This window comes from Aythya marila, assembly GCF_965140915.1.
Source record: "Aythya marila genome assembly, chromosome: 7".
In the NCBI taxonomy this organism is placed as follows: Eukaryota; Metazoa; Chordata; class Aves; order Anseriformes; family Anatidae; genus Aythya; species Aythya marila.
The window spans coordinates 29911678-29935761 of NC_139048.1; the positions used below are offsets into that span (position 1 = coordinate 29911678).

Genomic DNA, 24084 nt, shown 5'->3' on the forward strand with positions numbered 1-24084 from the left:
TGGTGCACGCTTCGTTGGGTTAGAAACTGGCTGGATAGCCGGGCCCAAAGAGTCGTGGTGAATGGAGCCAAGTCCAGTTGGAGGCCAGTCACTAGTGGTGTCCCCCAGGGCTCGGTGCTGGGGCCGGTCCTCTTTAATATCTTTGTCGATTGTCTGGACGAGGGCATTGAGTGCACCCTTAGTAAGTTTGCAGATGACACCAAGTTAGGTGCGTGTGTCGATCTGCTTGAGGGTAGGAAAGCTCTGCAGGAGGATCTGGATAGGCTGCACCGATGGGCTGAGGTCAGCTGCATGAAGTTCAACAAGGCCAAGTGCCGGGTCCTCCACCTGGGGCGCAATAACCCCAAGCAGAGCTACAGGCTGGGAGAGGAATGGTTGGAGAGCTGCCAGGCAGAGAAGGACCTGGGAGTGATGGTGGATAGTCAGCTGAATATGAGCCAGCAGTGTGCTCAGGTGGCCAAGAAGGCCAACGGCATCCTGGCTTGTATCAGAAACAGTGTGACCAGCAGGGCTAGGGAAGTGATTGTCCCCCTGTACTCGGCTCTGGTGAGGCCGCACCTCGAGTACTGTGTTCAGTTTTGGGCCCCTCGCTACAAGAAGGACATCGAGGTGCTTGAGCGGGTGCAGAGAAGGGCGACGAAGCTGGTGAGGGGCCTGGAGAACAAGTCCTGTGAGGAGCGGCTGAGGGAGCTGGGCTTGTTCAGCCTGGAGAAGAGGAGGCTCAGGGGCGACCTTATCGCTCTCTACAGGTACCTCAAGGGAGGCTGTAGCGAGGTGGGGGTTGGTTTGTTCTCCCACGTGCCTGGTGACAGGACGAGGGGGAATGGGCTTAAGTTGCGCCAGGGGCGTTTTAGGTTAGATGTTAGGAAGAACTTCTTTACCGAAAGGGTTGTGAGGCATTGGAACAGGCTGCCCAGGGAAGTGGTGGAGTCACCATCCCTGGAAGTCTTCAAAAGACGCTTAGATGTAGAGCTTAGGGATATGGTTTAGTGGGGACTGCTAGCGTTAGGTCAGAGGTTGGACTCGATGATCTTGAGGTCTCTTCCAACCTAGAAATTCTGTGATTCTGTGATTCTGTGAGTAGGCTTTAAACACAGGCGAGCGCCCTTGTCTGCCACCTGCTCCTGCAGGATCCACCAAAGCTGTTTGATGTGGGTGGTTGGACTGGGACCAGTAAAAAAACATCTCGGTGGCAGTATGGAAACAACACACTGTGGAGAGAAACTGGAAGGCGTAAGTGCAGCAATGACAGCAGTAGTTTGTAGGAAAACCTGGTTGAACAAGACAAGCTTTTCCCACCTGTGAGCCCATCCCAGTGGCCGGCGCAGAGTCTCCATCCCATCTGTTGTTTCCCTCTGGCTTGCCAGCCCTGGAAAAGTTCAAACAAGAAGAGGAGAATCACCAACCTTGGACAAGTTTTCCAGACTTCCTACGTGGTAGATGTGTCCTTTGTCATGCTGTGCTTCTAGCACCCAGCTGGCTCGTGGGAGCGCTGTGTCCACCTGCTCCATCGCAGAAACCATCAAAAGATAAGGAGACCCAGTTTTAAATACCTCTTAAAAGGAAAACTCTTAGGCCAATATAAGAGGGGCAAACCAACATCTCAGGCTCTCAGGTTTTCACCTGCAATTGCTCTGTGTTGATAGTGGTATATGCTGGGATCAGTTGAATGAGCAGTTCCAATCAAATAACTTGAGCTTGCTAATAAATTTATTGAATGCACTAAGAGTGAGAAATAACTTTATGAAAAAGAAAAGCTGGCTAGATTTTCCTGACAGATACTGCCTCTTTTTTTTTTTTCTTTTTTTTTTTCTGGGGCTCTTTGTCACTAGCCAAAAGAAGGAATGTCAGGACTTGATTTGAGGGTGCATCCCTACCTGAATTCCCATTGGTTTCATTAGCACAGAAATGCAAGGAGGCATGTGAAAATACTCTTGCAAGGTGCAGTGATCATCTCAGTAGGCTTAGCTGGCCCGAGGCAGTTACAATGCTCACACATTTCTTCAGGAAGATGAAAGATGTATTCTTTCCTTAGTGCTCACGTCCAGACTCCTGGTTTTGGGTCTGAGCAACAGGAATGTGGACATTTGCTGCTGGTCTCTCAGCTGCATGCTGCACGAATCGATTTTGAAATCCAGCAAACACGATCCGTGCCCACTCTGTTCTTGTCCTTTGAAGAGAAAAACAAAATGATGAACTGGAGGGTGCAAATGGAGAAAATTGTGAGTGTGGCTTTGCTGGAGTCCTACATATTCTCTGAAATTCCAGCTCCCGATGTGGCTGTTAATGAAATCTGGGGGTTCCCTTTAGTAGGTGGCTTTCATGCTAGTGCTGCCTGCTCTTCAGTAGGTAACCTTGCTTTATTTTATCACAAGTTTTTAAAAAAGAGTGATGAGAACTTCCATGTGAAACCAAAGCTGTCACGAGATTGATGTGTGTGCTACAATGGAGAGGACAGAAGAATCTGAAGGCCTTGGATCTGTTCTCCCTTGCACTGTGTTTTGTTGTGGGATAGCTTTTCTGGCTCACACAGCATGGCTTCAGGCATCGGGAGGGCTGTGCCATGGTGTTTGGTGCAGGCATCAAGGTGCTGGGCACGATGGTAGGGCTCTCTAGTGGGATTGCAAGCGATCGAAACACAGTGGTACCAAAACAAGAACAACGTTGTTCCAGCATTTTATTTTCAACTTGAGAACTTGCCTCTCCGTGATACACCAAACAGCGTACCAAGGTTTTGTCCAGATCTATTCCTATATTTTTCCTGGTCATGCTCGTACAGGAATCAGCTTCTGGAGCACCTCCGAAGTGCAGCTGCCCTGGGGCCAGTGGTGTCCTTGTGGGAGGAAGTACGAGGCCTCACTGGAAAGCAGGAGACGTCTCAGACACTGAATTAAGGCTCAAATTCAAAGTGGGCACACAACAGATCACCTTCCATTCCATTTCTCACAAACGCCTATCATGGTTTTATGGTGGAGAACCAAGGTAAGGGCGATTCGCCTAGGCAAGGAATTTAGTTAAATAGAGGTAGGGCAACCTGGGCCACCTGCTTTGCTTGCGCGGTTTTACTGTGAGCTTTCTGCACATCAGGTTCCTCTACGAGCTGCTTCTGGAGGTTTGGCCAAGGTTTATGTTTGCTGTTGTGTTCAGTTCCCTGCTCCTTTGGGTCAGATACCTGTGCCAAAGTTTTCAGAGTATTTAAACCACAATTTTAAATGTGGCAGTGACTCTTTGTGTCTTACGGAAGACAGTCCTGCTATGTAGGGCAATTCATCGGGGAGTTGGCATGTGTATGATACCACTGCCTGGTCTGCTCTACAAAAATAAACACAAATGGGAATACTGAGGTTTGATTATCAGAACTTACTCACTGTAGTTTGTGAGAATCTTGGTCAAAATAGCCATGCTTAGAGAGGAAACCAGCTGTGGTGCTATGCAGTGGTGTCTGTACCTTTCAGCACTCTGTGGTGGCACCAAAAACTTTCCACCATTACAGACGACTGCAGGCAGTTTGACACTACAGTAGATGAAATACCACTTTAGGCAGCAAAATAGCTAAGTAGCTGTTGATGTCAGTTCTTCTTTAATGTATACTTTTATTTGTATCTATTATAACATATGTTCTGAACACCAAATATTTACCTAACAGTTTCTCCAAATTGATCTTTGGAAAGTTCTCCAAATGAGAAGACAACAGAAATGAAAAATATCTTTTAGCTTGCATGTTGACAAAAATACACTTGATTGGCAAGCAGAAATAGTATTTGCCAGGGAAAAACATCTCTAGCTACAAAGTTTATTGCTTTCTGCCAGCATAAGTGCTCTTTTTGTAGAGCGCAGTGTTATTTAACAACAACATGAACTTCTCAGGAGGAAAACCTCTCAGCTTGCAGAATTGTTTTCAGTTGATCTCGCCAAGCAATGGGACACTTGTTGCCACGTCACCTCTGACACCCGTACACCCGAGTGATTCCATGTGCCACTTGGGCTCCCAGTTATTCTTCCAGGCTAACTGTGAAGTGATAACGGTCAGTAGTTACTCTGCTTCACGCTCACATATCCAGCATAATTTGATAATTTCAAATCAAAATATAAGCCAAAATACCTTAAAAAAAATCAAGGCTTGAATTTCTTGTTTCATATGTAATGATGCAAGACCGACTCCATGCTTTCATGCCGCACAGCTTCTGTTGTGTGTTAAGAAGCTGCATTGGAAAATTGGAAAAGATGGGCTCTTAATTGGTGTTTAATCTGACATTTAGACATTGAGTGATGGTATATTTTGACATTTTTTATGTGTTTGTTTGTTTGCTGTCAGCAAGAGCAATTACGTAGAATTAGTGATTGGTCAAAATGCAACTACCTGCTGCTCTCTGTAAATCAAAGCAGCAAAATATGAGCATGAGTCACCATCAGATGAAGTGGGCATATCTCCCAGTATTCTGGCATTCATTCTGTGTAACACAACTGTTTCTGGCTTGGATTGCTCCTCATATTTCCATAGGATTTCACTCTCAACTTTAAGAAAACTGTTGTAGAAAATGTTTATTGTGGCTGACTTTTCTTGCTATGTCTAGAATTTTGCAGACCTAAAATCTGTAGCAGGTTATTTCCAAAAACCCAGTTCTCATCCTGTGGCATCGTCCCTCTGTTGCATTCATAGAGGTTTCAGGCCTGTTACGGACACAACATTTTCATCCTTGCATTTCAGTACTAAGAGTTGTGTCTCCAGAAATTTTGGTTCTTTCTCACTAAAGCAGAGGAAGAGTTCCGCAGCTGGAAGGCTTTGTAGAGCTGCAGCTTCAAGCCACTTCCTCATGGAAAAAGAGTACCTGAAATTTTCCATAGCTATACATGAGCAGTGGTGGAAGGTAAAGGCAAACAAGAGTAAACATTAGGCAGCTGAATTACCACATCAGCCTCTAAGCCTTGTCCGTGGGTAGGGTTCAGAGAGATGGCAGGAGGGTCTGAGCCATGCCGAGATTCAGTGCTACAGCAATTTCAGCTGCCCTGCTGATGCTTTGTGTCTCCCAGTGCCACTTGTGTTAGCCACAGCGGTGATACCACCTCCTCAGACATTGAACCTGCTTCTGAAGGCCTTAATTAGGAACATTTGAAGGTCAGCTAAGCCGCATCAAATTGGGCAATAGCACTAATGATTACATTACACCACTGCTAATAAGATGCTACCTCAGAGCAGGCTTTACTAAAGCGCTACATTAACCTGCTGTCCTGTATGTGATTTTGTCATCTGGGAAAGCAGGTACCCATGGAGCCATGTGCTCTTCCCTGCTTTCCTTAATTCTCCTCTACCTCCAACTGGTTTTAGGATAACAGAGGAGATAGAGAGCCTGGCTTTGGATGGGAGTTTGAAAGAGTCTGGCATTATTAACCTTAAAAAATAAGATTTGATGTGATTGCTGTTATGTGAAGGCTAAGAAAAAATAAGCGCTATATAAGTCAAAGACTGACCATCAGTTTGAAGTGGATGCTCAAACAGATCATCATCCAGAGCAGGGCAGTTCAGGAAGAGATGCCAGAAAGATGGAAAAGTTCAGTCTCAAGATAGCGCTTATTGAGGGCTTGAAGAGGATGAGATGTGACGTGATAGAGGTTGTGACTTGGTGAGAGTTGTGACCCCATTCCAGGACTGGGATGCCAGAGAACATCGCTATTGACCCCAGAGCTATAGAAGGGATCTAGAGCTCCAAAACTGTGCTGCTGGGTATGTTTCTTCACAGATTTGGCTTCAGTAGAAAGCTGGTAGCTAGCTGCTCCTTGTGACTGAATGGACAGAGTTGATCCTGGAGAGGGAAATTGGTCTTGTTTTTTGCTGTTGCATGTTCAAGGTGTGGTACTGATGATACATCTGGAGATAGTTTGAAACATAATGAGAATTTGGGATGAGCCAAAGATTTTGCTCACAGAACTGCATAGTATGAGAAGGTACAGCTGTGTAAGAGGCTGTGTGGAGCCAGTCTGTGTTCTCTTGCACATCTTCAAGCAAGGAAACTCCTTGTAATGTTGTCTGGAGGGTAGAATAAAAGTGTCTTATTTGCAGTTGTTCCTGGTAAACCATGGTTTTAATTTGCTGAGCAGTTCTATGATCAAGAACTAAGCTTCCAAGAGAAGTAAAACAAACAGACTTCAACCCGTGATTACTAATCTGAAAATATTGCAGTTTTTCACCATGAACGGGGTACATGTTTTTGATGCTGATCGTGAGTTCGTAGCTCTCCTTTTGTAATATAGTTTTAATTATGTTCCGAGTGGGAGTGCAGCCCTTTTTTGTAAGCATGCGGAAGGAAGATAAGATTCAATGAAGTAAGAGCAGTAAATCTTCCATGACTTCCTTTGACTACAAAATTGTTCTAAAAAAGAGCAAATGGGAGGAGAATTTGTATCAAAATCATCCAGTGTTTGGTACACAACAGCTTTCAAATTTTAATACAAACTTAATTTTGCTACTAAGTCTTTTGGACAACTTGCATTGTCTTTTGCTCTTGTAGCTTTTGGCTATTCTTCCTTAAAATTGAATTGAATATAAATGTGTGTCACTGTTAATGGATGTAATTGTACAGAATAAATGGGAACTGATGGTGGGAGCAATGCAGCCTGTCCCACTGGAATCCTTTTAACAGTGCAACGAGGAGAGGCTTTTCCTCTTTCCCCTGTATGAGAAATAGGGTATGAAGCTGGAGCATGAATCTAAAGCACATACTGTATGCCTCTATTTTTTCAGGTTCCTATTGCGGATAAACACAATTGACCAAGTAAAGAAAAATAATAACAACAATGAAATTAATGTAAGCTTGCAATGAATGTGTAAAGGGTTTGCCTTTTATTAGCATCTTTTAAACCTCTGAGGGAAAACCTGAAATTTGGTATATGGAGTAAACATATGGTTTTCAAATAAAAAGAGATACTTGTAGTGTGAAGTAATTATAGTTGTTCAAAGTTACTTACCTGCAAAGCTGTGCAATTTATCGTTAGAGTATGTATCAGATTCAGAGGCAGTTTTCAAATTCTGTGTTTCCTAAGACTTGCTGTATTTTGCTGCGTACCCCAGTTTTTTTCCAGTTTCACCTCTCCAATGCTTTAGGCACATCAAACACTTAAAATGCAAAATGGAGAAGAGAGCAAATTAAATACAGAGCCTCAGATCTCCCGAGGGGAGGAAGAGGATCCATCAGTTTACAGTGAAATTGCTCCTATCATTTCTGCCTCCCAAATTGTGCTTCTGGAGAGTGGGAAGGGAAGGATAGAGACAGACAGATGCATTTTGTTGTGACCCAGAGGTAACCAAATGAGGACGATATAAAGGAATCTTTATCCTATTTTTTCCCCTCTGAACTGCACGAACCCATTCATCATCCTATTTGTGCTCCCTGGACCTGTGAGCTGGTGTTTGCGTTGTATTTCTGATAACTGTCCCATCTATCACAGCTTGCTGGGAGCCGGGGCTCACTGGACACTGGCTCTGAGGGTGGCTGCAGTCATGCATACTGTCCCTTGGCTTGACAAACGAACATGGGATTTGATGACTCCCTTTCTGTCACCCTGAAGTTTCCAAAATAAACAAGTTGCTTCTGTGGGAGGAGGCACAGAGTCCCGCGTTCTGTGGGGAAGTTCATAACCAGACTGATATCTTGTGTGATGAAATACAGGCGTGCCATTTCCACTGGTCACGTTTGCTCTGTTCTCCGCCCTAGGGCACCTCTGTCAGTTAAATGAACACGGACGGATAGGAACATACAACATGGCTAGCAAAGTGCTGGCAGAAGGAAGGCCCAGTGGCCATGAAGAAGAAAAGATGGGGACGTCAGGCAGGGAATGTGAGCAAATCGTTTGCCTTCTGGACTGGCTAAGGTTTGGGCCAAAGTCTTTGAAAGTTAGTCCCAGACCTTGGGTGGATTCATGGGGCATTATTTCTCCATAGCCACAGCCATCATCAACTGATCCTCAGACTTTGGCATAAGGGAAGAGGACGGGAAACCTACAGCTTTCTGTCTGGGGCCAATGTCATTAGGAGTGTTTTCCTTGCCGCACAGGTCTGGGAGGGATGACGAAGGAATCTGCACCTTGTGAGGGTGTTCTACAGGTGGCCCTTCCATTAATCCTAATCACAAAGATGGATTACACACTGAGGAACAATTAAGCAGACAGCTCCTTTAGCCTGGGTGGCATTACAGCTTCTTCAGCAGGAGGCAGGCAGCCAGAGTCCTCCAAGGAAGCATTTGAGGCTCAGGTAGCTGGCGGACCTTCAGGTTGCTCCCAGCACAGCTAAATGCAGCAGCCTGAAGGTGAGGTTAAATAGCTTTAAAAGGTGTCAATCCCTCCTAAACATCCGGGCCGCTTGCCCTGCAGATTTCCTGGCCACGGCTGTTGCTGTTGGCAGCGGGGAAGGCAGGAGGGAGGAGACAGAGGGGAGCTCTTTAGGAGTAGCTGAAAGTGGTTCTGCTTTTGTCAGTCAGCTTTCTCCTTATTAATGGCTCAGCATGACACCACTCATTCGGTCTCAGACCCCGTGTTTCAGCTGGCAGTGCAATGAACTACCTCCCTGCAATTTGCTTGGCCTCAATCCATCCTTATTTACAGCCAGCCAGCATGATTAGGGGCTGTTTAGGCTTGTAGCCTGCATGGACGCAGAGCCATTGCAGTGGTTTCCCCTTGGAAAACATCAGACACCTGCCTGGGGCAGCAGTAGTCTGCAGTGCGGGGCCATGGCTGTGGCTGCAGGAGGAGGCCATGGCCTGGCCTGGCTGCCATCTCAGCCTGCCCTTCCAGGTCACCTTGTTTAAAGTGCCGTGCTGTAGAGGTGGAGGTACGTCTAGCATCCCAGGTTTTTGACTTTGGTGACTTTTTTCCCTTCTATGCTCAACATGAGGGCTCCTCAGCTGTGGAGGGAGGCGTCTGCGTGTGGTCTCACGGTCATCACTGAGCTGTGTTTTCAGCTTGGTGCTGCCATTTGCTTTTGCTCTGCTCTTCATGCGTGGAGGATACTGAATCAAACAGTCCTGTGTCAAGCAGTACCCATTTCTCCTAGGTGCAGGGCATGGAGGGCTCCCTTGGCTGTGGGAGGCAGGGGCAACTGCATGAGGCACGAGGCCTTGCTGGTCTGTGTTGCAGGAGGGGAGCAGGGTGCCTAGCTGCTATTCACCGTAAGCCATTTTACCCAGCAGAAGATCTCAACCAGAGTTGCTGAGAGGCAGTTTTATAAGGCATTTTTTTCTTTTAAATTTTATTTTTAACACAACCTAATTTGCAAAGACTGAAGCTCAAGGATGGGTCAACCATTTAAGGACTGTGGAATCATTTTGTCTTTCAAAAGGGGAAATTATGTTAGAGGAGGAGGCATTCATTCATGACATCATAAGGTGAAGAGGGCTTACACATCCAGAGCGTATCAAATTGAATAGTGACTTTAGGGAGCACAGCTTCATCTCACAGGTGAGTTTGGAGTACTCCCACTGTGCTTCTCTATGAGATAGTTTACACCATATTGATGACAAATACAACATGCTAGAGAAACCCGTAATCATCCTCTGTATTCATGGCTCTGGAGTGTTGTGCAAGATACAGTTTTCCATCCACTAGTGTTCAATATAACTTGATACACTCATTATTAAAAACCTGGAGAAGTGTCAGGGCAATTATGGGTTGTAGGAGGAAGGCAGTCACTTAAAGAAGTTGTAGAAAAAACCTTTATTCAAGCCGCTCAATGGAAGGGAAATTAATATATCCTCTTGGTTTCCCAATGGGAGTTAGTCCTTGAAAATACAATAGTGTTCCTATTAATAGGAGTAAATAACCTCCCTCAGAGTGAAATCTGTGTCAAAGTCCAGTGATGGGACCCTCTTTGGCTTTTTCTCCTCCTCCTCTCATCTCCCTCTGCACACACAGAGCAAAAGCAGGAAGAAAATGAGATTTGTGGGCGGTTCTGTGTTTCTTCTACTTCTTTTCAGAACCCCTTGTCCATAACCTTTCCAGCTTTTTCATGCATCCTCTTCCTTAAATAATGCTGCCTTTTGCAAGTTTTGCAATCCTCAGTCTGGTGTGAGCTTCTCTGATTTATGCTGTCCCGTATATTCACCCAGAGCTCTCAGCACTTGTGTGCATTATGCATGAATTAGGGCTCGACTCTCCCCAGTGGTCTGAATCTGCTGCCCAAAGCATGCTCTGGGCTCTGCACATCACATCCTTTCTGGGATGCGTGCAGACCCTGTGTCATGAGGGGGTGAAGCACTCTCTGGCCCTGGCAAACCCATGGGGCAGAGCCGATGTGCTGCCATGTGCCAGAAACTGGGCAAATAAAAGCTGCTGCTTTGCTTGCTAGGGAGGGTAGAAAGCATTTCTGAAGAAACCTATGCACCACTCTCTGAAGGAGGATTGCTTCTTTAAAGTGCCATTTCAAACGGCTGCATGGGAAGAGTGCTCTGTTTCGTGTGATGCCTTCCATCAAATGCATTTAGTGAGGTTCGTGAGAAGTTTCAAGTGGGAGAAAGGAATTAAAGCCTAGGGGTGAGTGTTTGCATCCATGCTGGGGAGAACAGCCTGCAGCCTTTTCGTCCCCACCGATGGGAGCAGATGGATTTGCTGCTGGCAGAGCTGCTGGGTTTCTCTCCAGGACCCCAACGAAGGAGCTTCTCCGTGCCCCTGCTCCCACCCCAGAAGTCTGCATAGGGAAAGGAGAGGGGCATTATTTTGCATTTTGGTGAAACAGAGGACGACTCCTGGTGACATTACTGCAGTGAGCTGTGAAATACTCCAGCTAAACCTGTGGCTTCTCATTGTGACAGAGGGGAAGCACTTAAGGCAGGTACCTCGGAACCAGGAAGCTTTTAGGCAGGAACAAGTGTAAGCAGTAAAACAGGATTATAGCTGCCACCCTTGTGGCAGTAGAGAAAGAGCAGTGAACTGCCAGAGCTTAGCATCAAGCTTTGGGCTGCAGCCTAATTACATGTAAATATACATCAGCATCAGCAGGGTGTTCCTCTGGGGAGTGGGCATGAAAACAAGCGTTTGCCGTGTGGAAGTGTTTTCAAACTTGTCAAGCCTCCCAAATCAAAGTTGTCCATCTGATCTTGTTGGCCCATGCGTTAGTACTAGATCTGTTTAGCTTCAATGTTAGTCCATTATGCTCACCTTGTGTGGCCTTTATCGTTCGGATAGGAATTCCTGACCTTTCTTCTGGCTTGCTGAGGAAAACTTGTTTCATTGCCCTGTGTAGCATGAAGCTGCTGACCACGAGCTAAAAAATTGTTTGTAGGCAGATCATCAGATGCTCTGCTCTGGTTTGTGAAACTGCATGCCCAAGAAAGCAGTATCAGATATGCGTATTTTTTTCTTCCACAGTCAAGAGACTGGCAACAGAACACAAGCAAAATCGTATTTGCCAGTCTATATCACCTCATGAGTTAATGTTGGTGCAGTGATTCTTGCTTCTCTCTGATGTCTGCAGGCAGTAATAAATCACATCTCACCGAGCTGAGTCAACGTGCTGATTTGCAAACCAGAAGTAACATCTAATAAAAGTCTAAACTTCAGATTTTTAAAGACTAGCTGTTGGATTAACCTGGACTAGTGCAGATTGTGGCTGTAGTAAGTGAACTTGCTACTTGAAAGTTCAGTGTATACTTTATGTATGCAAAACTAATTAAAACTCAATTTGCTCCTGTTTCCAGAAGAGACTTCAAATACATTTGACTGAGAAATCATGTCTCTCTATACTACAAGGTGTTTCTCATCTTGTAATTTTCCCATTTGTCACCTTTGATTTTAAACAAGAGCTCGTACCACAAAGCAATCTTTTTCTCTAGCAGTGATCACCCAGCAAGCCTCATGAATATAAATCATTATTCTCACCTTGACATTTCAAGGAGGCGGTATCCACTATTTATGAAATGTCTCTGGCATCCTCGTGGCCCTTTCTGGCCGGCTGTCTGTAGAGGAGAAGGAATGTTATCGCCATGTTTGCACCACATGAGCAGCCCTGCTTAGTCTGATCTATGTCGTGCAGGATATCTTTTCCCAGAAATGCTGCTACCCCGTGTCCTAAGATTATTTTTGAAAAATGTGGTGTAGTTGTTTTTTTTTTTTTTTTTTTTTTTTTTTTAAATATGCATGCTTCTTCCCATTTTGTGGTGCAGTTCAGAAATCCTCAGCCACCTCATGAACAGAGCTACATCTGTGGGGAGCGCAGAAGTGTGGGGAGCACCTTTGATGCTTATCTGGTGGGGGTTTTGCAGTCCTGGATTCTTCTAGACCAAAAGGAGGGTGAAGAAAAATGCTGGTAAAAGAAAGACTGAAAGAAGGGTTTTCAAGCACTTATATCTGGCCTGCTGAAAGAGGGTCAGTCTGTTGGGCTTTCCCAAGAAATCAGACAAGCCCTTCTTGTATTAAAAGTCTGTCTTATCTAATTTCAGACTTATTTGAAAAACAAGTGGCTAGGTATTGCTTCAGAGGTGCCACTTGACAAACACCTTTGCTGCTGTATGAGCAAATTGTATGTATTGTGAACATACAGCTGCATGTGAGAAGGGGAGAAAGAATGAGACTTCTCATTTAGATGCAGCCTGGGTTGTTTGCCTCAGGCATGCCACCTCGATTCTCCAATGATACATGCGATTTGGTAAAGATCCTGGGTGATAAATTCACCTTTCTTCATCTTAGGCTACTGACTGTTTTTTCTATATTCAGTGTCTCTTACTTTCCGCCTGCATTTTATTCCTGAAGCCAAACATCCTGCCCCAGCTCACAGCCCTGTATTTTTTCTGAATTGCTGACTGCTCAGGGTCCTCCAGAAGAGCCCCTTGGTCCCAGTGGAGGTGCCAGGCACTGCCTGGGGCCAGGCATTGGTGTGTGGCCTTCAGGGAAATGCGGCTCCGGCTTCAAGCTGGTTCTCCAGGAGTTGGGAGGATGGAGCTGGTCGCGTCAGCTGAAGAGCTCTGGAGAGCTATCAGGCATTACGTTTGTTTGTGGTATGAAGGGAAATTGAATTTTGGATGTGGTGCTGGGCAAAGAGGAGAGCAAAAGCTGTTAAACGAATGGAAGTTGTTAGTACACGTCCTGCACAAGTTTGTTTTGACATCTGAATCCTCTGGATGGGGGACAGTCTCTGAGGAGTCGGAGATCTGGTTGCTTCTGACACTCTTTCTGTATTTTTGGTTCTCTTCTTGATTGTTTCGGATGGTTTTTGACACACTTGACATTTTTCGTAAGATTTGTGCTGAGCCAGTGATGCTATTTTCCCCTCTCTCTCAAGCAGAAAAAGTCACAAACTCTCCTTCCTTCACACACACGATGCTTTTAAGGTCTCAAATCAGAGTTAGGAGCCTTTTCAGGACAAAGTAGGCTAAATAACAGGCTAAAAAGTGGTGTTCACCTCCCTGTCTGGCTGCAGTGTGGATACTGGAAGGGAAGCTTCCTCCTCCTGCTAATCTTGCTGCGGTTAGAGGATCAGCTGCCTTTGTTTTCAGCAGATGTTCCTGCCTTACAGGAGTGGAAAGTCACAGAATCACAGAATTTCTAGGTTGGAAGAGACCTCAAGATCATCGAGTCCAACCTCTGACCTAACACTAATAGTCCCCACTAAACCATATCCCTAAGCTCTACATCTATGTGTCTTTTGAAGACTTCCAGGGATGGTGACTCCACCACTTCCCTGGGCAGCCTGTTCCAATGCCTAACAACCCTTTTAGTAAAGAAGTTCTTCCTAACATCCAAGTCATCTTACTCCTCCCTGCAAAGCGATCTCATACCAACCTGAGGTGTAGCAGGGATGAGGCGGGATGAACCCGCTGCCTCATTAACTTCTGCAAAGCAAAACCTTGCTTTTCCAAGGCTGGGCATGTGTCTGGCCACTGGGAAGGGCTGGGGGCTGGCTCCAAAAAAAACTGAACCAGGAGTGCTGCTTGTCTGGTTTTCCAGCTTGGAAGCTTCAGGTAACTGGTTAAGGTTCTTCAGTCTGTGCTGGAGGTGCTTGGGAATCTAGCAGAACCTCACTTGGTGGAGAAGTATTTTGGGTAAATGGAGAATGATTTGTTTTCCATAAATAAATAAATAAATAAATAATCGTTCACTTTTTGAGGATATGGCCAGCCTCTTTGGGCCAGAAGAGCTTCTCAGCCAGGATTTCCCTCAAGTAATTTTTATTTGGCAAAGAGTGCTTTCCATTTAGAGCTATATGTGTTTGGCAGTCAACTGCATTATATGTTCCAAACCATATTCACAGTGCATTTATATGTGGGTAGACACATATATGATAGTGTAAAATACTATTGGTGTGTAAATCTTTATAAATTTTAACCTTTTCTTTTCTTTTTTTTTTTTTCTGGATTTCCAACTTCTGTATGAAGAGCCTCTCTCATTTTTTTTAATGCATCTGTTCTTTTATCATTGCGTTTCAAGCACATGGTTATCATAGGTAGAAAGGGAGTGATGCTTTTGCTGCTCAAAAGGATCTCTGCCTTTGGTTTTGTTCTGTTGTGTTTAATGAGAGATTGCAGTGATTTCTTGTCCCACTATCACTTATCACAGCACATACCAAATGGGGTTTTCATTTTAATTAAAAAAATGAATTAAAATTGACTGGTCAGTTCCAATGTTTTATGGGTTTATAGCTTTAACCTTTTTATTTTTTTTATTTTTGGATAGCATTTTGAAATGCTTCCAAAATATTTTGTAAAGCCAGGAAATGAAAGCCAGCGCTCTGAAGAGCAAGGGAGGAGTGTTGTAACTTGAAAATGAACTTGGATAGCATAATCCAACAGTAGGTGAACAAAATAAGCCTTTTCTCAGTGTATTCAACAGAAAACATTTCAGTGTTTTAAGACAGATGAAGTTAAGTGAGTGTCTTAGAAGGCTTGGAAGAAAGAAGCCAGGATTTCTCAGCATTAAAATACGTCAGTAACAAAAGTGTTGTTATGGAAACCCTGAAGATGAGCGCCAAGTGCCTTGGCTGCGGCTCTGTTGTTTTTTTTGTACCATCAGGAGAGTAGCACTGGCTGTGGGGCCATCCCTCACCCCATTCTCCCAGTGTTCCCTGAAAAGTATTCAATGGTTTATCTGATGATAAATACAAACTCTTCCATTCTCTTTGCCAATCGCCTTATCCCACAGGTAGCTTCCAGAAGTAGCCCTGTGACTGAGGACGAAGCCCTAGATGACCCATGTGCATCTCCATGCCTTCCCTGCTTGGGTTCCCCAAAAATCAGAAGTCTAAGCATGGAGCAGCCCATGGCCATGGGAGTTTGAGGAAAGGTTGGACGTGGTGCCCAGGGATGTGGCCTAGTGGGTGATATTGGTGATAGGGGGATGGTTGGACCAGATAATCTTGGAGGTCTTTGTCAACCTTAATGATTCTATGATCGGTCACTTGCTAATTTTTCAGTAGGCCCTCCAGCTGAGGGGGGAAACTAGAATCGGAGCAGTGTAGACAAGAAACTCATTCCTGCCTTCAGCAGAGCTGTCACGGACAGAAAGTGCCTGCTAATGATGTGGGTTCAGATGATGAGGCTCGAGTCCTCAGAAGGCACCTGTGTGGCTCCGGTGTGCACTTCCTTGGTACTTCTCTGCAGTTACCATTACAAATCCATCCCCAGTAAACCTTTCCCAGCTGTACTTCTTGATTCTTCTTTGCCTTTTTTCCCCTTTTCTTTTTTAAACACCTGAACAATACTGTACAGAATGTTGCACAGAGGATAAAATTTGATTTGACTTTATAACTTTATTTTTTACTTTTTCTGCCCAGCAGCTAAATTTCTCCTCAAATCCTTGTTATCCCTTTCAGCCAACTCACACCCTATTCTGAGAGAAGCTTCCCTAGCAGTTTTATTTCACTTTCCTCTAGAGTTTAAGTCTTAACAGCCTCATTGCAAACAAAATCACTATACAGTGCTTGCCTATGCAAGTTGCAAAATTGTACATGTGCACCTTTAGACTAAAACTGTCAGAAGTAATTTATGGAGTCACAGAACAGCTGAGGTCAGAAGGGACTTCTGGAAGCGACCTATCCATCCATCCAAATGTATGTATTCCACTAGTAGGGATCTTGGAATTTAAACTTGATAAGAGAAGATGTATATCTACATAGGTATATATTTTTAACTGTTTTGTATGGTATTTGAGGATGTACATCTCCACTTGGGACTGGGGCCTCTGCCATTAACGTGTTCTGTCATGGTTATAATTAAAATGATACTAACAGGAAAACAAACTCCTGAAGAAAAAAACCCATGTTGTAGGTCCTTCCAGACACAAGCTGCACGGCTAGAAGTGGCAGATACCCATTCAGGCTGCTTTGGCTTCACAGTTTACTTTGGAAGGTCACAAAGGAAATGGTTGAGAATCCCATCTTGCACAGGGGGAACATTTCTTCTGGGAAGATCCATGAGCAGCCAGGCGATGCTGACCCTCAGGGCAGCTTGGCTGTTCCACTCCCAAGCATTCATCAACCCCATCTGCATTTATTTGGCTTATTTTCCCTCTGCCCTGCCATGCTTTAACATCTCTCCTTGCTCTGCGTACCTGTTCCCCGCTCTGCTGGGGATGCTGTGTGCTCTTCGTGCTTGGCTTCACTTTTCTGTCTTCCTCTCATCTAGGTTTTAATTCCTGCCTGCAGCCCAGAGGAGTTTTTTTTTTTTTTTTTCTTTTTTTTTTTTTCCAGATGCTCACAATCCTCCAAGCTCCTCTGTGCCCTTAGGCCACTGTTCACAGATTTTGGTGATCACCTCCTTTATTTCCATTCCCCATTTCTCAAAACCATTTTTGCAGTCAGGGTGGAAACCGGGATGCAGATCTGCTCTTATCTCCAGTAATCCTTTCTCTAGAGTAAGCCTGGAGTTAAATCCAAGGTGGGCTGCTGCTACTTGCTGCTCCGGGCCTCTGAGGTTGCACCCAGTGAAGGAAGCTCTCCTGGCTGAAAAAGCTGACTGAAGACACGCTTTGACTGCTGGCACCAGGTCAGGGAGTCTAAATCATGTCTTGCTTCATTTGCATTCTCCCTGTTAGATTTTATCTCCCTGTTAGATCTTATCCATCAAACAGAAGGAGATAGGGCTTGTCGTAAGGGTGTTGCAGACCAGAATCTGCAGGGCTGTTAGGCTCAATGCCGGCTGGGTGCTGAGCATTTCCATCACTTTCCATCGTCTGCAAAACTTGAAGAAGCTGAGCTTCAAACTGCTGCTGCAGATGGCAGTTCAAAATGAAATCGTCCTGAGGAATGTCATCAGAAATCGTTTAGTGTTTTCCAGGGAGCCATCTAAGGAAAAATTACGTTTTTCTCTGTATTTCAAACAGTCTTGCTGCAGTTTGCAATGTTGCCATTGCACGTTGCATTGCGTTGAACATGACTCCAAGTCAGCAGAGCTGAGCTTTGAATATATGAAGTGGGTGGTGGTAAGTATTGTTAGAATAAATTAAATTAAATTCTAAATTGAGTCTTGCCTGTTGGGCTCTCCAGAGTGGCAAATGTTGCTCTGTAATGGGATTGCCTCATCTCAGACTCGGTTTCTGAAATATTTTCACTGTTGTTCAGGAAAATATACAGATCCACGGTGATAATTCCTAAAGAAAAGTAACCAGAAATAATTACTATTCTGCCTTCAGAGCAGAGCTTGAACAGCATCCAATAAATAAAGCTGTGTGGAACAGCATGGATGAAGCAAAATACTGTACAGTGATTCAGGAATTCTGCATTGAATCAAGTGTGACCCCTGCACCCCCACTTTTTGACTTGTCTGACAAAATCTGTACCATAATGCGTTATGTACCTGCTGGTGAACTCGTACTGGAGTCTGTGTTGTTATTTTCCTGATTTCTGCAGTCCAATATGTTCTTATTTTTAAATTTGCATGTAACTATGGGGGAAAAATAGGGTCCTCCCAGGAGGATTTGCCTCTTTTTTTTTTTTTTTTTTTTTAGGGTCTAGGTTCTAAAAAGAGACCAATAAATTAAAAACCAATAGAACTGATAACTCTTATCGATGTCTTAAAGGCATTGCTAAGATAGGCAATTGAAAATAAAGCAAAGCATTAGATCTTCCAAACAGCAACTCTTATACCCAGGAGGAGAAATAGAGGAATGCAGAGACAGAGGCAGGGAGAGCCAATAACATATAGCACGAGAAATTTGCCCGTTAGATAAATTACACGCAGGGTGACAAATTCCTCAAGTCAGCCTAATTGGTTTTCCTCTGCACCCGGAAAGAGAAAATGACCATTTAATTATTGGGAGAAAAAATTATCTTACTAATTGAGGGAGTCACATTAGTGCAATTTGGTTTATAGTTCAATCTATTTGAGGAACGTGGATGCAGTTGAGCCAAAGATGTTATTTAGTGTTTAATTGGATGGACCCAATGCGACAAAGAACCAAATGTCCTCATCTAAACAAAACCAGCCTGTGGGCCCTGCTCGTTGTTGCGTGGGGAACGTGTGGGGCGTTGGCACCTTCGGTCCAAATTGAGCCTACTTTTCCTATCTGCTGCATCCGTCTGTGTTTTACTTTTCCATGCTTTCAAAGACCACCGTGTCGCTTCATGTCCTGGGGACGTGATGAGCATTTTCCATATGCTGCCTATTTCTGAGGAAATATTTGCAGCATTTGCTTAGAGGCAGTCCAGAGGTGCAAGCTGTGCACAAGGGGACCCGTGCCTTTCATTCTGTGGGGCAGTGATGTTGGGGAGCTGGGGAGCAGGGCTTTAAGAAAAAAGTAATGGATTTATATTAAGTATGGTTAGTGTTTGTCACTGGGAAATGCAGTGCTCTACAACCACCACAGTTAAGACATGCAGCGGTGTTGGCACAACCCCCCCGAATAACGAAGACCATTTTTGGTCTGTGTTTTGAAACAAACAAAAACATTAACAAATCTTCATCAGCCTGCATCTGATGTAAACTAACCACTTAGCAATTAGAGTTTTAATTGCTCCGCAATTAAATTTGCGATTACAATGCAATTAGGACTCCGAGTTTAATTTACGAAAGCACTGCTCTGGCCCGGAGTCAGAGGGGGCCAGGGGAGCGAGGGCAGCAGTGCCCACAGCTTTGGTTGCTTCTCCTTCGGGGGCCATGACTTCTTGATGTCCTAATTCTGTAGGAAGTGGCAGGAATATTCTAGGAGACAGAATGGGATCATTTAGCTGCACCCGTCCAAATAATCCTCTGCTGCCCCAGCTGCTTCACAAGCTGCTAAGAGAAGTTGTGTTTTCTGGATGACAAGTGACAAAATGGGAGGAAGGTGGGCAAAGTGTTGGGCAGTGTGAACATTTCACACCCAGGTAGAAGGTGTTCACATAAAAAATTGTGCAAAGGAGTAAGGGTAAGGCCTTGGTTCTAATCATCCTAGAGTATCTCTGGGAAAAAATAGAGGATCAAAGAGAAAGGCTGCTGGTCTTCAAATCCAAGGAATGAGGGTACAAAATTAGAGGCATAAAAATTGGTTCTGTCAAAGGTGGGACAAGACTGAAATATAAGAGCCTGGAGAAGAAGAAGCAAAGGAGCCTCCTGTGTAACTCCGACTTCTGAGCATCTGCCAAAAGCAAAATATTTTGAATTATTCACTGTTAATGTGATTTCTGGCAGTTCTTTTTGTTGGGAGCAGGCTGCTGGCTTCTAGAGCTCTTGTTGGGTTGTGTGTCCTCATGCTGCCCACCTTCTCACATTTTTTGTGAGATACCCAAATTGATGGCACCCGTTGGGGGTCCATATTTTGACCATATGGGAGTGGAAAGGAATAGGGATTTGGGGAGAACCCAGGATATAGTCACCAAAATCCAGCTGCCATCCTTTACTCATGTTAAGTCTTTAATGAAAGCTAAGACAGAGGTTTTAATTTTATTTTAGGCTCTGTCCACATGGAAAATACTTGCGTTGTCCTCCACCGATCCAGAATAGCTTCTTATGGTTGACAGAAAAATGTGTAGTTCAGATGCCAACTCTCTGCAAAATCAGCTCAGTTGTAAATTAAATATTGTCATTCAATAGTGCTCAATGCTTGGCAGAAATGCATTGTTTTCCAGTGTTTTCTTCTTGCGTCAAATAAAGCATCACCTGCATTATTTAGTATTTGCTTTACAGAGATGTCAGAGGAAGCTGTGCATTTATTTTTATCTCCATTAACCAATCACTATTGCATTGCATTTCTTTTGGCTTCTCTATCTGGCTGATACGTCAAAGCAAGCAATTTATTTCCTACATCAAAAGCACCCTGCATAGGCTACCAGCGAGGACAAGCAAAAGGGTGAAATTCCTTCTCTTTATAGCTGTGTCAGACGCTTTATTTCCATGGGAGGTGAATTTGGCTCATGGTCTGGTGAGTTTATTGTTAGGTGCTTAATGTTCCAGATTGCTTAATTACACAGCAGGAGAACAGGATACTTTCTCCAATGCAATGAATTGTTATTAAACAGCAGGTTTGTTCCTACAGCAGACGGAAGGAGAAGCAGCCACGTTCGCTTGCAGCTGTGTCAAAGATCAAATACCTTCGCTTTTCAATTCCAACCTTACGTGGGCTGCTGTCCTCCTCAATCTTTCTCTAATGCATTTTGAAAAGAACCATACACACATATGTGTGCATATTTTGTTTCTGCAGGGCTTCTTGCCCGTGCCCTCCTGGGAGCGGCATTTGGCCATGGCTTGTGGCTCAGACGTTGGGCACAGCTCTAAGCACAGCCTCACATCACCAACGTTACATTTAAGTTCACAAATAAGAAGCAGGTGCTGAAATCAAAATGGCATTTAATTAGCAGAGCTGGTAGCAAAAGCTTTGAAACGACTGCAGAAATTTGTATTTATACAGCAAGCTTTAATTTTGCTTTGAAAAACGAGACCTCTGTATTACATCATGTCGTACTTCAGGAGGAACCAGGCTTTGTATGGGAAAATGCACCCCATGGTGTTGTGTATCCTCTCTGCAATCTTTGCTTTAAATACTCTTATGATGAATAAAACTAGTCTAAATGCAAATTTTAAACGAGCATCTAAATCTTTGTTTCTTAAGACAAACCAACAAACGCTTTTGGGGGTTTATTGAATGCTTCTGAAGATGAGTAATTCTCATGTAGAAATCTGTATTGAATTCATCAAAAGAAATGCTGGTCACCTTTTTTTTGACTGCTTTCCAAACCCAACATCACCTTAGGTCATGGGAAATTTGAACTATCATCTTTTGCTTAGTGCCAGTAGCTTTTGGGGGTTGCCATTGGACCAAAACCACCCTGAATTTGAGCATTTCCTCCCAGGGGTTTCAAGAAGCTTCTGTTTTTCTGCTCAGCTCGACTTGTAATCGTGCACCAATGTGAGTGAACCATGCAGTTCTTGTTTTTAAGTCTTTATAGGAAAATAAATGGTCTGTGGGAATTTTGTCCAAAGATGGCTCATCAGCACAGCTTGCTCTGGGGAGCAACAGGTGACACCTTGAGCAGTGAGACAGATCTTAAAATGCTTTCGAGTAATGTAATTACTTCTGCTTTACTGCTCAGATTTGCCCATCTTTTCTATGAAAATGACTCCATGAGCTAAAAGTGAGGGAAACCCCTTCCATTTGCAGGCATTTGTAGTGGAGCTTTTGGCAGAAAAATCCCCATTTCAGCTCTGCAGAAGCTCAGGTCTGTTAAAAAATTTAATTCTCCAAAATCATTTAGGAGTGTGTGAGGCACCACTAAAGGTTGCCTTTGTTCATTCTAGAGTTAAATATCTGTTTTTGTGCTTCATCTTAGATTGATGCTTACTATGAACAAAAAAATCTTAACATTTGTAATGAATTATAATAAATAGTAAATGACTTTTAAAAGGAAGTTAGAGAATACTAGGAAGGGAATATGAGTCTATTTGAAACTAAAAATAAATCAATAGCCACAAAATGTAATTCCTAGGTTTTTTTATTAACCACTAGGTATTCTACTACACATTGTCATGTTTCTCTGATCACTTCTATTCTGCAAATATTGGTGAGTGTGCTCTTTGTGAAGCTTTTTAAGTACAAGTCGTGTGTTATCAGTGTCCAGTGTTAATACTCAATGTGATGGGTCTTTGTGTTCTTTTACCATTGCCAGCTTTTGGATTGTGTAAGCTTTTCTGTCTTGGCTACAATGTGGGGTTAGAATTTCTCCTTACAGCCTGATTCTGGATCCTCCAGATGTCTCGGATGTTATGTCATTTTGGTGAATTTTGTCCTCAAGCGTTAGCTACATGGAATGGTTAATAGTTGTCTCCAGTGTAAAGCAGTCTGTGTTTCTCTCATTTTAATGTCATCTTTACAAATCCTCTGGAGTGTAGGACTGATGTATGGGATGTGTTTTGTTTATGCAGTTAGTTTTCTCACGGCTGATTCTTTTTTTTTCTGGATTGCTATGCATTTAACTTGAAATGTTTAATGTGCTAAAAATAGTGCAACTGGATATGTTCCAGCAGTTTCTGCAGTGGTTTGAAGACTGAAATTTGGGTGTAAAAATACATATGTATACGGTATTGTGTATATGTGCATATATACATGTATACATATATATATGTGTACATGTTTATATTAATATAGATATACTCATACACAGACCTGGGGGGCAGCAGGATCCGGGTGGCCTCAAAACACGCATGGATGCATTTGACCTGCCCAAAGTTTTCCTAAATCTGTTTTCTTAGGTTCTGGCCGTGAGTCATTTTGAAATGATGACAGTTTAATAAATTCAAGGTATTTTTTTTCTATTATTTTAATCAGCAAAGCCACAGGATCTATGGCATCAGACAATATAAGACCCCACCCCTCCAAAAATGCCTCCTCCACTCACATTCATATTACATTACCAACTTTCTTTATTCTGCTATGGAAAAGTATGAGGTTTTCTGTTCAATTTGAGTTTCCTTTTTCTGTGGTTAGTAGGGTTATTGTGTATAAACTTATTTTACAAGTCCCCCGGGTTTGCTTTTTCTCCTTGGCACATTGTTTTGGCCAAGCAGCATGGCTCTGCTGGAATCGCTATGCTGACTTCAAGGGGCACCAAGAGCATGGGGTCATAGATTTACAAACAGGTATAAGGGCTGCCAGGATTGTGTTTTAGAGCATATAAACTATATAGAAGTTGTTGCTTTTCTGTGATGAGTACCTCCAGATTCCTTCGGCTGGAGACAGAGCCACGCAGCCCCATAGCAAACGGGAGCAATATATTTTTGCAGGTTTTCCTGGCCACCTTTGGTCTCTACCATACAAATACAGGTGCTCCATTGGACCCAGAGGGCTCTGAGCTCCCCACTTGCTGAGTACAGACCCCTTGCATGCCGCTCAGTGATGTGCTAGGGGCTGCAGTGGCAGTGAGAACTGGCAGGATCCCTAAACGACCTTCTTCCCAGTTTGGGGAGAGGTGAGGCTTTGTACAGGAATTCTCATTTTTCTGTCTTGCACTGTTTTGTTACAGCCTAGATGGTGCTCATAGGTGTGATAACCCATGCGGGTGCTCCGCTTGCTCGTTGTCCCATTGCCCGTGCATGCCCAAAGACGATGGCAGGACTGTTTTCATGGAGTTCCGTTCTCCTGGCTCTTCTTCCTCAGATGTCCTTTGAAAACCACAAATTGGCCCTGAGCTGCTTTCTTCCCATTCAACCTCTGCTTTTAAACCCCCCTCGCACGTCTCCCGTCTGTGTGGTATTGGTGAGCAGATAAAACAGACTTGTTCTTCTGAGGTGAAATGTTCAAAAAGAAAAGGTTCAGTAGGATGTGAATTAAATAATGGCCATGGGTCATAGTAATTTTCCTTTTGATAATAGCTGTGTTATTCATGGATGAGTGTTCTTGGGGATTAGTTTCTTGGTGAAAATGAGCAAAATTGCTCCATGGTTTTTGTGTGTGGTGTTACAGACCTAAATTATTTCCTTTTTCAATATAAGAAATGGAGAAAAATTCACCTGAAAGTGTAATATATGAAGCAAAGGTCACAATGAGCTTAGTATACTGCAAAGTATTGTCTGACAGACACTCCACTAAGAAAACTCATGTGTTGAAAGCTTATATATGCAAGGTTTTTTACATCTTTTGTGAGTTTGTATGTGAGTTTAATTTGTTTTCAAGTCATATGAGTCTTGTATTTGTTTTCACGGC

The 24084-nt window shown here is 43.7% G+C and overlaps 1 protein-coding gene across 5 annotated transcripts in view; it reads left to right on the top strand.

Annotated features, from left to right (window-relative positions):
• The window catches only part of PRKG1 (protein kinase cGMP-dependent 1), a 467251-nt gene that overhangs the window by 137018 nt on the left and 306149 nt on the right, over window positions 1-24084 (top strand). The window lies entirely within an intron of this gene.